The following is a 17,987-nucleotide window of genomic DNA, read 5'->3' on the forward strand; positions in this document are numbered from 1 at the left end:
TCCGTTCTTGGGAATGGAACCCAGAGGCTGCAGAAGGGAGGTCTCTCCTGTCTCTTGAGCTGTCCAGCATCCTTTTAGACATAGGGATGGGACCCAACCCCTGCAAAAGGCTCATGAGGGCTGGAAAGGGCAGGCCAGGATAGAAAGTCTTGTGTTACTCTGATCCTAAGGCCAGGGTTGGCTCTTTCCTTGAAACCTATCACCACGCACTCCCCACAGATGCCAAGAGCTCCCTCATGCCTCTTTTCTAAATCTGTAAATGAGGACTGGAGAGAAAAAGCTTGCTTAGATCACCACCACCTTGGACTCAGACTCTAGTGGGCAGGAAAGTTGCCCAAGCCAGCCCTTGCCTGGCTGGAGATGGACCCTGGCAATGAACTTAGTGGGGAACAATGCGAGGGTCTTTGGGGTTGGAGCAGGTATGGGGAGGGCTTCACATACCCCCAGCAGACGTCCTGTACCCACCCTCTTCTGTACATCTCCTGTTGGAAGCCTGGAGTGTGTGATGAGGTTTGATACCTAGGGAAGCCAGGACCATTCCATTGCAAATCCATGTTTTGGGCCCTCCTGGACCCTCGCTCCTGCCCGTGCCCAGAAGCACCGGTCAGCCTCATTTCCATAGCGCTGCAAAGACGACTCTTGCCAACGTCTGGGGCGGTCTAAGGGTTGTGAGTTCTCAGGAAAAGGACTGTCTTTCTGAGGTGGGCAGGATTCCTAAGACGGTGGTATGATTTGACCTACTAACCAGCCCGCTGCCAGCTCGGAACTTCCTTCCCCCTTTCGAGACCACTTGTGACTTTGGGAGTCTTGATGCAGGTGAGGAGCACACAGACCGAGCTGGAGAGGTCTGAGAGGGGAATCCCGTCATCCTTACAAACGGTAATGCCTCTTAACCATGCGGAGTCTCTGCTGCACCTTCTGTAAATAGGGGCTGATGGTCTAACTCCTGCACCCCCGTGCTGTGACAGTCGGCGCCCTGCTAGCTTGGAACCATTGCTATCACCAGTCACCAGCAAGAGGTGGCTACTAGTAATAATAGAAGTTATTCAGAGCCGAACACATTTCTCTTACGAAGACAGCTCTCCCCTCCCCACTTCTTGGGTCAGAGCGGGGGAAGTTGTAAGTTCTAGATGTTCTGTGTTGATGGGGAGTGGTGCCAGCTAAGGGCCTGAAGTGCCTGGTGGCCAGCAGTGGCTAAGGGACTCTGGGGTGTTCTGTGAGGAGCCTGAGTCCCGCCAGCCCACTGGGTATGAGATGTTCTGTATACTGCTGAGATGAAGCGGCTGGTACTCCTGGTCCTTGGCCCTGCCGCATGTGCGCATGTGCAATTGGCCGTATCTCTTTTCTTCTGTGTCTCCGAGGCTTTCACTTGTAAGACATCAGAATTATGAGTCCTTCAGGACTTAGGGAACTGAAGAGTCCGGAGCTTTTCAGAGGGTCTTGAAGTGAACCCTATCTCGGTTTTGGGACCGGAACCCAGCGGGGACTGGGCTGAGGAGCTAAGGTTTGTTAAGTGGTTGTCTGGCGTGTAGGTTCTGGGTCTGATCAGCCAATGCAGTTAAAGCAGCATTGCAGGGTTGGAGGCTTTCGCTGGCTGGCTGACATTTAGTTCTACAGGGAGTCCCAAGTCTTGCCCGAGGCTCTTTACTAATCCTTGCTTGAGGGTCAGTGGGAGGGTACCCAGCCCCATTTCCTGCACCTCTGTCGTCTCTGAGGTACTGGTAATGTGGCATTCTTCTTTGCCTTTTCCCTGCAGAAGCCTTGACTCCCACACACCTGGGTCTCTCTGCAGCCCCCTACTCACCGTAAGGTGCTGGATGTCTGGGCTCCTTGGTTAGTTTGTGATTTGTCTCCGGATGGGGGCGTGGCTTGGGGGCGTGGCTTTGGGCTGCCCGCTATAGTTCCCGTTCCCGTGCCTGGCACCATGTCAGCAGCTTGGTGAGGATTTTTTGAATCTGTGAGGGAATCTTTTCAACAAGGAGAGACAACTGGAGCTTCCAATCTGCCTCCAGCCCCAGATGCTCCACCCCCACCCCCACCCCCAGCCTAAGGCTGTGTCTGGGAGAGACACTGATCCCACTGGGTATGAAGGAGCCTCTAAATGCCAGGAGTGAGGTCCACTGCTGAGTTTGCAGAGGCTAGGAGATTGTGTATGTTTAGTGTCAATGGAGATAGGTGTGACTTGAAGGGAAACAAGGGGTGTGGTGGAGGAGGCCAGGTGAGGTTATATAGAACATTGGTTGGTATTTGAGTGAAAGGTGCTAAGTAGGGTCTTATTAGGTAGCCCAGACAAGCCCCAAACTTGTGATCTTCCTGCCCCCTCCCTTCCAGCCCTGGGATTACAGATACACTAACCACCATGCCTGGGTGGAACATTGAACCTCAGTCATTGTCATATTCAAGTGGGCTTCAAAAAGCACACTTATCAGGCATCAAACGCCTGAGGTCTCCAGACATGTTCCCCTCTAGGAATATTGGTCTTTTATTCTCAGAGAAGTCTGGAATCTCTGTGTGGAACTCCCAACTCTGGACACCCAGGGGCAGGCAGGGTCGAACACAGAGGTAGGTAAAAGACCTTCAAGGATAAGCAGTCAGGGCTTGTCAGTGTGTCCCCATGCCAGCCGTAGGAACAGGACTTGTTAGAAATGAGCATTCAGTCACGGTAGTTCAGGCCTGTATCTCAGCTTCTGGGGAGGCAGAGGCAGGAGCCTCCAGGACTGCCTAGGCTACAGAATCAGTTGAAAGCCAGACTGGGCAACTTAATGAGTTGCCTATATCAAAATGAAAAATTAAAAACAGGCTGAGGGTATAGTTCAGTAGAAGAGCATTTTGACTAGTGTGCATGAGACCTGTGTTCAATCTCTAGTAAAATACACACACACACACGCATGCATACACACACATGCACACTTGTATCTTAAGGTCCTCCTTAGACCTATGGTGTCTGGATGTGGGACCCAGCTGCTTGTCTGGTGTTCAACTCCAGAGACCACTGTGATGTGCTCCAGTTGGAAGACATGGCTCTGGGTGGCCATGGTCTTGTGGGGACACTGGCATTCATCCAGACTAGAGGACATTTCCAGGCAGAGGCAGATATCTAAAATTTTAGTAAGAATCCTGGCTTCCCTTTTAGGAGCAGACAGAGGAGGACTGGGGCTCCAGGTACAGCACCGGGTCCTAATGGAGGCATTCGCAGCCCTCTTGGAGGGGTGGCGATGAGACTGGGGGAACGGGTAGGCTCTAACTATGTCCAAGGCAGGGCTTCTAGAGCTTGCTATGAGAAGTGGAGGGTAGGGCTACCATTAGGGCATGGGGGTGGAATACAGGGCCGAAACTGCAGGTTTGTTCTGTTTCCAACCAGGCCTGTTAAGTTTGGGGGAAAACATTTTGTTTGTTTGTTTGTTTGTTTAATCATAGATGTAATAGCTGGAACCCTCACAAGGAGATTACTCTACAGTTCTGTAACCAGAAGCCTTGCAGATCTCCCCGCTAAGGTGACATAGGTGAATAGGGCCCTCCTCCAAGGGGCTCTTGGGAGTAATACCTGTTCCTTGAGGTGTCTTGTTGGCCCCTGCCCACTTCCTCCATTTCAGCAGCATCGGACTGAGCCTCCTGTCTCAGCCTCTCTTCCAGTGTCCCTTCTACTTCATTCTGAGCTCCTGCATGGTCCAGGATGCATCCCTGTCTTAAGGTCAGCTGAGCAGCAACCTTAATGAACTCCATCTGCAGCTGGAATCACCTTCTGCTGTGTGACCAGACATACCCATAGGCTCCAGGCATTCATCTCGGACCTCTTTGGAGAGCCATTATTGTGCCTAGCACAAGGGACCCACGTGAAATCATGAAGGAGGTGGAGGCTGCACCCCTCTGCAGTGTGGCCTGGAGGGAGGCTTGCCTTCAGCAGGCAGCGAGTCTAGAGCATCACCAAGGACGTGAGGTCATGAGGAACCAGGTTCCAGGGCTGAGCTGATGCTGCCACTGACCGATTAGAGGGAAACAGTGGTCCGAGCAATGGAGGAGGCAGGGAGGTCAGATGCTGCTGACGAGGTGGCTGTGGGGGGCCCATGTATATCTGGGGATGGTACCCTATTACCAGCTGGAGCATCTCCCAATATCCTGTGACCATCAGCCCCACCTCCCTTGCCTTTCAGTCCTGGTCATCCTGTTGCCCAGATTTGCGAGTCAGGCAAGGGCTTGGAGATTGACACACACAGAGACGCACAGAGACATGGATCATCCTTGAATTCCCCAAGAATTCCCCCTTTTTATTGTGTTCCAGGGCAGCTTATATAGGGATCCTTGACTGATAGCCATGCCCCAGCCGAACCCACCAGAAACCACTCCCCTGCATCAGGAACTCCTGAGGGTCTCCTGCTCAGAGCAGCTGCAATCCTAACAAGTTGTTTACAGGAAATTCAGGGTCTGGGGGTCCCCAGCTCCCAACACCTGACCCTTCTTTCACATCCCACCAGGGATTGTGTTAAAGGACACTACCTTCAAAGTTCCTGTGTTCTTTTCCACACCCAACTGTGGGTTCTCCACTAAGGGCCTCAGCATGCCCAGAACTTCCTGGCAAACAGCAGGTGCTGAGTAAATTAGTCCAGTATCAGTGGCTAAGAGCACAGTTCCACAGACCGGGGAAGTTATAAAGCCAGAAGACCGACTTTACCTTCTGCTCTGCGCTCTCCAGGGTGAGGTCTGTCTGGTGAAGGGGCTGGCAGCATCCCCTGGGCAGGACAAGGCATTGCATGGAGACAGTCAAGGAACTTGCGTGTGTTTCTCTTCCTTACAAAGCTTCCGAGATTCCATTATGGGGGTTCCATCTTGACCACTTTATCTAATCCCAATCACCACATAAAATCCCCCTCCCTTGAAGTACACTTGAACATATTGGCACAGGAGACCACTTCCTAAATATAGCCCCAGTAGCAGACACTGAGAGAAACAATAAATGGGACCTCCTGAAACTGAAAAGCTTCTATAAAACAAAGAACATGATCAACAAGACAAAACGACAGCCTACAGAATGGGAAAAGATCTTCACCAATCCCACATCAGATAGAGGTCTGATCTCCAAATTATACAAAGAACTCAAGAAATTGGTCATCAAAAAAACAAATAATCCAATAAAAAAAAAAAAGAAGTGCAGATCTAAACAGAGAACTCTCAACAGAGGAATCTAAAATGGCTGAAAGATACAGAAATGTTCAACATCCTTAGTCATCAGAGAAATGCAAATGAAAACAACTCTGAGATTCCATCTTATACCTGTAAGAATGGTCAAGATCAAAAACACTGATGACAACTTATGCTGGAGAGGTTGTGGGGAAAAGAGAACACTTCTGCATTGCTGGTGGGAATGCAAGCTGGCACAACCCCTTTGGATGTTAGTGTGGAGATTTCTCAGAAAATTAGGAAGGAAACAACCTTCCTCAAGACCCAGCAATACCACTTTTGGGTATATATCTAAAGGATGCTGAATCGTGCCACAAGGGCATGTGCTCAACTATGTTCATAGCAGCATTGTTTGTCATAGCCAGAATCTGGAAACAACCTAAATGCCCCTCGACCAAAGAATGGATAAGGAAAATGTGGTACATTTATACAATGGAGTACTACACAGCAGAAAAAAATAATGACATCTTGAAAATTGAAGGCAAATGGGTGGAGCTAGAAAGCATCATTTTGAGTGAGGTAACCCAGACACAGAAAGACAATTATCATATGTTCTCACTCATATGTGGTTTTTAAACATAAAGCAAAGAAAACCAGCCTACAAATCACAATCCCAGAGAACCTAGACAACAATGAGGACTCTAAGAGAGACATACATGGATATAATCTACATGGGAGGTAGAAAAAGACAAGATCTCCTGACTAAATTGAGGCATAGGGACCTTGGGAGAGGGTTGAAGGGAAGGGGAGAGGCAGGGAGGGGAGCAGAGAAAAATGTAAAGCTCAATAAAAATCAATTTTAAAAAAGTATAAAATCCCTCCCCCCTCAGAATACCAAGGTTGGATTCAGTTCCTGCTTTCTTACTGCGGGCATTAAATTTCACCCTAAGAAGTCTGAAAGGGGTTAATATAGAAGCGCACAAAAGCAAGCCTGATTCTAACCGCTATGGTTTCCACCATATTATGCTGCAACCAAGGGAACCGTCACCAGGAGTCGCCCTGTTTGGATCCTTCAGTTACCAGAATTAGGAGTCAGCTAGAGCACTTCATTAAGTATCCAGTCCTGAGTACTTTTAATTTTTTATTTTAATTTTTCTTTTATGTTTATGGGTGTTGTGGTGATTTAATGAGAATGATGCCCAGAGGTTCATATGTTTGAAAGCTTGGTCCTCAGCTGGTGAAACTGTTTTAGGAAGGATTAGGAGGCATGGCCTTGTTAGAGGAGGTGTGTCACTTCAAAACATTGTTACCATCACCACCCTCCCTCTGCCTCCAACTATGGTTCAAGATTAAGCTCTTAGCTATTTCTGCCATTACATCCTTGCTCTGCTGTAATGGACTCTAACCTTAGATATCATAAGCCCCCAATAAACTCATGCTTCCATATGCTGCCTTGGTCATGGTGTCTTCTTACAGCAATAGCAAAGTAACTAAGACAGAAGTTGGTACTAGGAAGTGGGCTACTGCTGTCACAGGCCTGACCATGCTGTCTTTTGCAGGAATGTGGAAGACTTTGGGACTTTGGGCTAGGAGAGCTGTTGTGTGCGACAAGCAGGGCTTAGTGAGAAATCTTAGTAGGAGCATGGAAGGCAGTGGTACAGTGCAGACTATGGAGGCCCAGCTAAGGAAGTTTTAGAGGGGAACAATATTCGCAATTGGGCCAGAAAGCATTCTTGTGATATTTTGGCAAAGAATGTGGTTGATTTCTGCCTTTGTCCTAAGAATCTGCCCGAGCAGGCAGATCTCTGAGCCTGAGGCCAGCCTGGTCTACAGAGTGAGTTCTGGGATACACGGAGAAACCCTGTCTCGAAAAAACAAAGAAACAAAGGAAAATCTGCTGAGGCCGCTACTGATTTCCCTGGCAGAGGAGGTTTCCGCATAGCCCAGAGCTGACTCTGTCATGTGTTTGTTAGTAGTCACTGTTATGAACAGGTCTACAGTGAAAAGGAGCAAGCAAGCCAAAAAGAAATTAAAAAATGTACAGTTTGAAGTGAAAAAGAGCAGACGAAAATTTAACGTTGGAGTCAAGGCTTGTGCTGAAAGAGATGAGAAGGTTAAAGAAAGGTTTGTTCCAAAATGGAATAAGGGGGAGGGGGGGTGCCTTCAGAGACCCCACTCAGTTAAGTCTCTAACTTGTGCAAAGGAAAGACCAGAGCGTTTTCTGCTCCAAAAACGAAACAACAAAGGAAAGTTGCTGCAAATTTAGGGGACCAGGCTCTACCCCAAGTGGGAAGCTTCATTTGACAGTGTCATCCATGCGGTTCTGTATTTAGAGTCAAGAAGGATACACCAGTCAAGGTTCGAGGAATCTTCCTCCACTGTTAAGTAGAGCTGCTGAGGCCAGGTATGTGGCAGAGTCGCAGCATGGAGACCCTGAGAAGCCGTTGCATGAAGCTGTCAGCGTGAAGCCTAGATTGCATTGGAGAGCCTTAAGATGTTAGAGGCAGCAGATCCGTGAGATCTGCTAAGGAGAGATGCAGACAGGAAGTGAGACAAGCCTGAGAGAGAAGTAGTTGCAGTCAGCAGTCAGAGCCATCGAAGCCTTTTGATGGGATTTGAAGTTTGTCCTGCTGGGTTTTGGTCTTGCTTTGGTCCAGCATTTCCTCCCTATGCTCCCGTTCCTCCCTTTTGGAATGGTAATGTATGTCCTGTACCATTGTATGTTGAAAGTAAATGATCTGCCTTTTGCTTTTATGAGGGGTTACAATTAAGAGATTGCCTTGAGTCTCAGAAGAGACTTTGAACTTTAAAACAGTGTTGGGACTGTGGAAGACTATAGGGACTTGAGAAGTTCGACTAAAATGTATTTTGTATAATGATATGGCGACCCCTGTAGGCTCATATATTTGAATACTTGGTCCGCAACTGGTAGAAATGTTTTAGAAGGACTAGGGAGCATGGCCTTGGTGGAGGTGTGTTGCTGGGGTAGGCTTTGATGTTTCCAAAGCCCATGCCATTCCCAGTTATCTCCTTCTGTCCCAATGTGTAGACTAAGATGTAAGCTCTTGGCTGTCCCTCCCGCCAAGTCCTTGCTCCATCATTATGGACTCTCTCTAATCCTCTGAAACTTTAAGTCCCAAGTTAATGCTTTCTTTTATAAGTTGCCTTTGTCACGTGTCTTAACACAACAATAGAAAAGTAACTAAGGCAGGTGTTTTGCCTGCATGTATGTCTATATACCGTGTGCATGTCTGGTTCCCACGGAAGTTGAAAGAGCGCATCGGGTTACCTGTAACTGGAGGTACAGACAGTTGTGAGCTGCCATACAGATGCTGGGTCCTCTAGAAGAGCATCCATAGCTCTTAATGACCAAGCCATCTCTCCAGCAGCCCCAGTCTCAGGATTTTATTGTATCACCAGTGATGATGCCCTGAGCATCGCGGATGCTCTCCTCCACGGCAGATTGTAAACTGCCAGACTTCTGAGCTCCTTGGGTTGGGTTTCTAGATCTAGGTTGCTGGTGTCAATGGCAGAAGTCAGCATCTATCACTGCTATAGGAACGGAAAGAAGCCTCATGGGACTGCTCCCCGCCATGCTCAGGTCAAGTCCCTCTGGTGGCTGTGCAGAGGGCAGGCAAGATGCGGGCTCCTTCCTGGTGGTGGCATTAGTAGGACATGGCCTGGGCCGGAGCTTGAGGTATGATGTTGCTCTAGGCTGAGGCTCTTTCTCGGGCAAGGCTGTTACAGACAGTGGATTCAAGCTTTTAGTGACAGGTTCCCAGAGGACGGTGCTATAGTTTGGATTGAGTTTGTCCCCCAGATCCATATTCTACAGGCTTGTTTTCCAACCTGTAGTTCTCTAGGGAAGTTTTGGGACTGTCGAGGAATGAGGCCTGATGGGAGGAAGCTGGGTCACTGGAAGCCTGCTGTCCTCTTTTCTAGTTGTCCGTCTTTTAAACTGTGGCTATCCTAGTCGGCAGCTGCAGCTCCACCGCTAGCAGCAGCGGCTAGGCCTCAAGAGCCGCAGCCTAAGGAATTTCTGTTCCCTCAGGCACCGGCTCTTTCAAAACTACTAAGAGAGCTTATCTAAATCTGTCCTGCTAAAGAACTCAAGATTCAAGGGTTGAGGTGGAGTCCTGCTTCCCAGAGAGGCTGAATAGCAAGCAGCTCACCTAGCGGCCTCCTCAAGTCTCCCAGGAAGTCCCTGTGCTTTTTCTCGCCCCTCCTTATAAACCCTTCTCCACCTGGCTCCTCCCTACTACTTCCTGTCAGCTAGTTGCTGACACAACCTCCAGACACAGGTGAATTTTATTTAATCAAACACATCTTTGCTTCATTAAAGAAATGTTCCAGAGCGTAAACCAAAGTAACACACCTTAAAGTCATATTCTACAACAGAAGGCCATAAAGGGACTGTGTGTGAATGTCATCCCTCAGGAGCTGTTCATCTTTGGGAGGTGAGGTCACTCACTGAATGTGGAACTTGTCAACTCAGCAAGGCTGGCCAGCCAGTGAGCTCATTGAGAGCCTCCTGTCTCAGCCTCCTTAGTATCTGGATCACAAGCAAACCACCATACCCAGCTTTTTCACAGGGCACTGGGAATTGGGTGCAGGTCCTCATGTTTGCCTGGCAAACCCTTTATTGACTGAGCTACCTCCCAGTCTCCTTGAGAGCTCGGATTTTTTTCTCTATTCATATCCGAGCCCCAGTGAGATGGACAGGCTTTGGGGGCCCTTTATTCTTGTTGTGATATGCTAGGCAGACATTACTCCAAAACAACAGGGCCTGAAGACCATGGACTAAACCATCCCAAACCATGAGGGAAACAAACCCTTCTTCCTTGTAATCTGTTTACCTTGGTATTTTGTTTCAATGATGGGAAGCGAACAAACTTAGAAAATACTCAAGGTCCAGAGTTCCTTTATAGGGGAAAGAGACAACTCAGACTAAGCTGGAAGTCTTGCCCCGTGGCTTCTACTCCCTCCACAGACGTCAATGGGACTCTTCTGTGGGACCCCAGGGTCTGGGTCACAGGTCACAGGGGTGTCTAGCATTTTGACCTTACAACATGATGTTGAGTTAAGAAAAAGTTTCTAAAATTTCAAAACTCTCACGTCTTAAGTAAGTTTACAATTTTTCATATTGAACTCCATTCATGGTTATCCTAAGATGCATGTGGCCCATGGGTTGGTTACACCTAGAGGACACATAACAATGGGGACTAAGTAACGGCTGAGACCCAGCAGTCTTACCGTCCACAGCCCCTGTGAGCAGGAGGCCCCAGCAGGCAATTTCAGGCCCAGTTATGTCTGCCAAGAGCTAAGATCTAGGATCCCTCCAGTCCTGGGTCTGAAGACTGTGATTGGAGCCACTTTCTTCCCTGTTTACAAGAATCCTTACCGGGTTTATCACAAGCCACCAGCTATCCACAGTGCGGGATGATGTAAAGTCACCGGTGTGGGAGATTATTAAGGACTTTAGTGGTCCTGGTACATCCCAAAATAAGTTTAAAAAAGTAATAAAGTAATAAGTTTAATAAGTAATAAATTAAACTTTGCATCTAAAGGTCTCGTGTGAGTGAGCCTAGGAACTGTCCCCTTGATGAACACAGAGCTGTTTTTAAAGAATCCGATTCAACCCTAACTATGCCAAGTGCTCCTGGTGACGGGACAGGGGCATGTCTGTTCACTCTGCCCGTCTGCCTGTCCCTGGCCAGGCATGGTGTACACAGAAGTGACTGTGGGATGCATAAGTGCGCTACTGCACCATAAGGGCCCCTAATCCGGCAGCACCGAGGAGGAGGGGAGGACAGGATATTGGGAGGGTCATAGTCACTGGCACTGGAGCCGGTGACTATGACAGAGCTTCTGGAATCTGTTCCAAAGAAAGAACTTTGGGATACTCAGCCAACTCAAGAGGAGGTCTGAGGGGGGCTTACTCTTGTTTCTGCCTCCCCTCATACTGTGGCAAGATGCAGGAGACCTCTAGAGGTGTCAGCAACAAGGAAGCTTCATTGGGTTCAGCTCTGGAGCAGGCCCAGAAGGCCCCTTCCCCAGGCCCTGTGTAAGTCCTCTTAGTGAATCTGAGATCTAAGTCACATTTCCCAAGCCCCTACAAGTGAGTTGTGCAGACAGAGAGAAACACGGAGTGCAGGGCAGGACCCTGGTCTGTACTTTTTATGCACTGGTAAGAACACCCAGCTTGAATCTGAGGGTGATTTGGCTGCAGCATCTTCTACCCTGCTGGTCACCAGCATTGATTAGACCGACCTGGCTGGCCAGGCAGGTGTCCCCTTCCTCTCTTACAATGTGTCTCTCCTGTGTGCTTGGTCTGAGAGGACAAGCTCAGACCAAACAGAGGAGGAGCCATCTTTAGGCCCACCAATAGCTGTGTTCATGTCTAGAACCTCTAAACGAGTGTTCAAAAAAGCCCAGCCTGCAATGTTTCAGACACTGTGGGACTCCGGACTTTTTTAAACATCAAGAAAAGTTTCTTTTGGGAAATTGGTAAAGTATTTGACCTGAAAACATGAAGACTTGAACTCATTTCCCTAACCCACAAAGCTTAGGAGTCCCAGTGCCGGGACAGAGGCAGGGAGATCCTTGAGACTTAGTGGGGCTGCTGGGCAGAGGTAGAGGATTCATCTGTGCTGGTGCTCTGGTCGTCAGTGGGTGCATTGGTGGAGGGACACTGGAGTGTGAACGATACAAAAGCCGTTTAGCTACCTGCTTGTTCTCTTGTCCTTCCGAGTAACCCTACACCCAAGACTCTTCCTCCCCTACTCTGGCCCATTCAGTGGCTAGGGACTGCTTCATTCTTGACATCTCTTGTTATGACCAAACCTTTGGGGGGACACTCATCCAAACCACAACAATGACCTCCAGCAACCCTGTCTCCAAATCTGACCACATAGAATGTTACTGCTTGGGTGGAGCATTCAGTCCATACACAGAAAGCCGAAATCGGCATATGCCAACAAGTTACAGCCAACCCAAGGAGTAAGACCAGGATGGGGGTAGATAACGATGCCATTGTTCCCTCTGAGAAGGTGACTGAGATATGAGCAGAGGCCCAGTGGGGAATAGGATACCTGGTGGGTTTTATGGGACAGTATAGCAGAGTGGAGAGAGGGAGGGCAGAGAGATGTCAGAGGTGAAGTCCGAGCTGAGGGTGGGGGATGGGGGAGATACTGATTGATTTTGTAGTAGACTCGGGGAAGGTTATGGAACAAATGTGTTTGCAGAAGCTTCCTCTGGCATCCTAGGAAGAAGAAGACGCTGTGTGATCCAAGGCAGAATCAGTCTAACTAGAAAACAGTGGTTGGGATCCTGAACAGATGGGAAGGAGTCAACCAAGGCATGGGAGTGGTGTGTGTGTGTGTGTGTGTGTGTGTGTGTGTGTGTGCGCGTGTGCGCGCGCATGCGTGCGCCTGTGTGTATGCATGTGTGTGCATGTGTGTGTGCATGCATTGTGTGAGTACGTGCACATATGCACATGTGTACATGCATATGTGTGCATGCATGTGTGGGGGGGTGTGCGTGTGTGTGCTTGCATACGTGTGTGTTCATGTGCGTATGTGTGCGTATATACATTTGCACGGTCAGCCTCAGATGTTATTCCTCATGCATCAGGCACCTTGTTTTTGAGATAGGGTTTCTTAGCAGACTAGTAGGCTAGACTGGCTGGAGAGGGAGTCCCAGGAATCCCACAGTCTCCACCTTCCAGCATGGGGACTGCATGCACGAGCCATCTGACTTGTCTTTTTATGTGGGTACTGGGGACACAGCAATCACTTTATCAACCAACCCATCTTCCCAGACCCTCACCCTGGATTTTTTATTGGGATTGCATTGACTATGCATATATCTGACTTTAAGAAGAAATGGTGGGTTTGCAGAATTATCCATCTTTGTAGTATTTTGTTACGATCACGTGGCCCCATGCAGCATGGTCGTGTATCTGTCTGTGGAGGTCCTTCGAGTTTCCCTTACTAATTCGGTGGCTTAGTCATATTGCCTGTGTGGTGTTACCTGTTATTTTTAGTGCATTTTCCAGGTGGCTATTACTGTTGCAGAGAGCTGCTATTGATCTTTCATGAATTCATCTCCTCCTCCCCCTCTTCCTCCTCCCCCTTCTCTTCCACCTCAGCCTCCTCAGCCTCTCAGCGTGGGCTAACGTCTCTCTGTCTCCCTGGTTGGCCTTCACAACCCTTCTACCTCAGCCTGCACACTGTCTCCCCCACCTCACCATGCCCGGCTTTGCCATTAAAAAAATTATTCTCTTTTTCTCTCTCTCTCTCCCTCCCCTCCCCCTCCCTCTCTTTCTCTCCCCTCCCTATTCCCCTTCCTTTCACAACCACCTGTGACTTTAGCTCCAGGGGATCTGGGCCCTATTCTAACCTCTGTGGGCACCTGCACACACATGGCCCACACAATGCAGAGGCACATGGCAGATAATCCCAGACCTGTTTAATCTTCACACACTTAGTTTTAGGCTTTGTTCACATACAGCTGAGCTTGCTTTTCCTTAGGTCTAGAGTAGTGGTTCTCACCCATCCCAATGCAGTTCCTCGTAGTTGTGGTGACCCCAATCATAAAATTGTTTTATAGCTACTTCACTATAATTTTGCTACTGTTATAAATTGTAATGTAAATATCTGATATGCAGGATATCTGACCTACAGATTGGGTTCCTGGGAGCCACACTTAGGTCATCAGGCTGGTCTAGAGCAAATTGTCTTAACACTTTGAGATGGCTTTGTGTTGTTATATATGACTGGATCCTTGTCTGTTTTTAATAGAGAATATTGTTCTTTTAAAATAAATAGGCCACATTTCCATGTTTTTACTGATGGGGCGACTTTCAGTTTTGCCGCTGGAAGCACTAATAAGAACAAGGCTTCCTTAAATAGCCTTGCCCAAGTCTTCCTGTGGACTTTGTGTGTCCCCATTTGTCCCATGTGATTACGGCCATATGTCTGATAAGTGTTTCATAAGAAAGTGCCCAGCAGTGGTCCACTGTGTACACTGTGTTATACTCACTGTGTACACCGTGTTATACTCACTGTGTACACCGTATTATACTCACTGTGTACACCGTGTTACACTCACTGTGTACACCGTGTTACACTCACTGTGTACACCGTGTTACACCTACCGCAATAGAGCACGAGCTCCCGGGAGGTTCCCACCTTCACCAACATTCAGTGCATCCATCTCATGGGCATCACAGGGGATTGGGTGATTTGCCATTGGCTCATTGGCATTTCTTTGAGTGATAGGTTGATGCTGAAGGCAGCTCTTGTACTGACCATTTGTATATCTTCCCTCCGAGAAGGTGGAGTTCTCAGTTCTATGATTGTTGACTTACAGAAGTTCATTACATGTTCTGGACATGAGGTCTTACCAGATGCATGCACTAGAGATACGTTTTCCAAGGCTAGTACTTCCTCCTGGATTTCATAGTGGTTTTATTGGTTTTTCTCTAAATTGGTTTGTTTCATTGTTTCTTGAGCGCTCCCCTTATTTTCTCTATCATTATTGTCATCTGCTGTTGTTTTGTCGTTGTTATTGTTTGTTTTGAGACAGGGTCTGGAACTGTAGCCTAGTCTGATTTTGAACTGGGGACTATCCTCCTGCAGCAGGCTCCTGAGTGTTGGGATTGTAGGCTATGAGTCACCTTGCTTGGTGCAACTCAACTACTATTTCTATTTTTATTTACGGTCTTTTCTCTATTTACCTTGAGTTTGTGAACTATTTTGTTATACCGTGTGTGTGTGTGTGTGTGTGTGTGTTCTCAGGAGTACACATGCCATGGTGCCTGTGTAGAGGTCAGAGGACAGTGTGTGGGAGTCCTTCAGGATGGTACACAGCTTCATAGCTTCCAGGCAGTTCTTCGGTCCCCACCTCCAACCTCGCCACAGGAGTATTAGAATTGCAGAAGAATGTTATACCATGTCTGACCTTATATCTGGGTTCCTGGGAGCCACACTTAGGTCATCAGACTTGCTTACAAGTGCCTGTGCCCATGATGCCACCTCACTGGCCCCACACATCTGGAGCTGGGTCCTCTTGCTTTCACAGCAAGCGCTGCTCCAGCTGAGGTGCTTTCCCCAGCTCCTGAGAGGCTTAGCTCTAAAAGCCTGTATCTTTGCTTTTCATCCACCTTCTTTGTTCTTTTCTTTTCCTTTCCTTTCCTTTCCTTTCCTTTTTCTTTCTTTCTTTCTTTCTTTCTTTCTTTCTTTCTTTCTTTCTTTTTTGGTTGCCATTTGTTTGTTTTGCGACAGGATTTCTGTGTAGCCTTGGCTATCCTGGAACTCACCTTGTAGACCAGGCTAGCCTTGAACCTACTATCTTCTTTTGACTTTTTTAAGGTAGAGTTTTACTCTGTAACCCAGAATGGCCTGGAACTCATGGCAAGCCTCCTGCCTCAGTCTCCTGAGTGCTGGGATTACAATCATGGGTTACTGTGCCTGGGTACCTATCTTCTTTCTTCTTCCTCCTCCTCCTTCTTTGTTTTTCAAGATAGGATTTCTCTGTGTAGCAGCCCTAGCTGTCCTAGAACTTGCTTTATAACCCAGGCTGGCTTTGAACTCACAGAGATCTGCCTGCCCCTGCCTCCCAAGTGCTGGGATTAAAGACATGTGCCACCATGCCTGGCCTGATAGAAGAACTTAAAGACTATGATATTCTCTCTGGACACAACGTTTCCCGCACTCAGCAGATCTTGACAGTCCGTGTCTTCACTATCACTCAGATCAAACTTCACCCTGTAAATTTCTTTCTCCAACCTGTGGGCTCATTGCAAGTATATTGTTTCATTTTCAAACACTTAAGATTTTTCAAACCATTTACTTGAATTTTAACTTATTACCACCATGGTCAGATCCGTTTTATGTACCAGCATCTGGTATATCCTAGCAACCGCAAAGCAGGCTTTTGAAAAGAAAGTATATTATACAATCTCGGTATAGTGTTCTATAAATATTAATTAGATCAAATTTGTTGATAGTGGTTTCTGAATCTTTTATATTTGTGTGTGCCAGTTGCTGAAAGAGAATGTTTATATTTTCAAATGTGGCTCTGCTGTATCTGTCCCTCCCTGTAGCTCTGATTTTTTATTTACTTATTTACTTTGCTTCAGATATTTAGCAGCTATGCTTAAGTGACGTAATACATTTTGTATTATTCCATCTTCAGGATGAAATAATCTTCTCATCATGAAATTTCTGATGTTTTATCCTTCCTCTCCCATCTTAGTCTCTCCAGCCTGGGCTTTTGTCTCCGAGTATCGTTTCTGGAGAAAGCATGTTGTTGGGCATTTTTATGAAAATTTTAAAAGCCTCCCTCTTAAAGAAGGCAAGCCCTTCCTTCCAGCTTCCGGGCCACTCTGTGCAGCTCACACTGGAGGCTCCTCCCTGGGGTGTGCCCCCCACATCTCTCTACCCCCCACATCTGTCTGTCCGTCCTGCTATGACAGTCAAAGATGTCTCTGGCTCCCCATCTGTTTAAAAACAATGAAACACACAAAGCCCTGACTGTTGCTGGGGGGTTGTTGTTGTTCCTTGTACAGGTGACCCTATCGGGGACAGATCCTCATGGGACACCAACCAGAGTGGCATTGCAGGCTCACATGTGACTTGCCAAGGCTTCATCTGATAGGTAGCCAGATTTGGCGGTGTGTCTGGGGCTTGGGTACAATTAGTGGTAGAGCGCTCACCCAGCCTGCGTAAGGTGCTGCATTCAAGTTCAGTATCACAAGACAGTTTAAAGCCCAGTATATTCATGTGAAGATGGAAATGACCAGAGAGAAGGGAAAAGACATGGAGAAGAGATGGAGAAGGAGCCCAGGCTTGAGTGCCGGTATCCACTGCCCACATGGGAGGTTCACCTTAATCAGGGACAGGGCACCACAGCGTGGAGCAGGAAAGAAAACGTACAAGGACGTGGTCTGGAAAGCACTTTGGGAGAATTTCCCCTTGGGTGCAGCCTCTAAATCAGTGGTTCTCAACCTGTGAGTCATGACCCCTTCAGTGTGTGGAACAACCCTTCCACAGGGGTCACCTAAGACCATCAGAAAACAGATATTTACATTATGATTCATAACAGCAGCAAAATTACAGTTATAAAGTATCAACAAAATGGTTTTATGGTTGGGGGTCACCACAACGTGAGGAACTGTATTAAAGGGTCACAGCATTAGGAAGGTTGAGAACCGCTGCTCTGGATGAAACAGAAGCACAGAAACATGAGAGACGGGGGAGATAACATCTTCACCTAGGAGCCAGGGTATGTGGTTGGCCAGGGAAACATCAGGTGCTTCTGAGGCCAGGCTTCCCATGTGTGCATGCTGCCTGGAAGCCCAGCAGGCTGTCCCTTGTGCAGGCTGTCCCGTGTGTGCATGCTGCACCGTGTGCGTGGGCTGCCCCATGTGTGCATGCTGCCCCGTGTGCGTGGGCTGTCCCGCGTGTGCAGGGCTGCCCCGTGTGTGCAGGCTGTCCCGTGTGTGCAGGCTGCCCCATGTGTGCAGGCTGTCCTGTGTGTGCAGGCTTCCCCGTGTGTGCAGGCTTCCCCATGTGTGCAGGCTGCCCCGTGTGTGCAAGCTGCCCCAAGGCCCAGCAGGCAGGTTGTACAGTTTCTGGCTGACCTTGTTGGTAGAGACATGGTTGTGATATGAGGATCTTCTACACCTGTACTAGCAGAAGATGAAGCATTTTGAGATCATGTCGCCCACAAAGGGGCAGGCAGTTGCAGTTCCCTTGTCCAGAGCTTTTACTTTGTTTTGTGAACAAGATGCATGCCACTCCCAAGAAAATGTATGGGGAGGATCAGATAATTAGCAAAGATCACCAGAAGTCTCATTCTACTTCAAG

At 48.1% G+C, this 17,987-nt stretch overlaps 1 protein-coding gene across 5 annotated transcripts in view; it reads left to right on the top strand.

Moving 5' to 3' along the window:
* Nucleotides 1-17,987, top strand: part of Kcnip3 (potassium voltage-gated channel interacting protein 3) — a 71,165-nt gene that overhangs the window by 43,232 nt on the left and 9,946 nt on the right. The gene's annotated exons all lie outside the window — the stretch shown is intronic.

The sequence above is a fragment of the Myodes glareolus genome, chromosome 10 (genome assembly GCF_982192425.1).
Source record: "Myodes glareolus chromosome 10, mMyoGla1.1, whole genome shotgun sequence".
Classification (NCBI taxonomy): Eukaryota; Metazoa; Chordata; class Mammalia; order Rodentia; family Cricetidae; genus Myodes; species Myodes glareolus.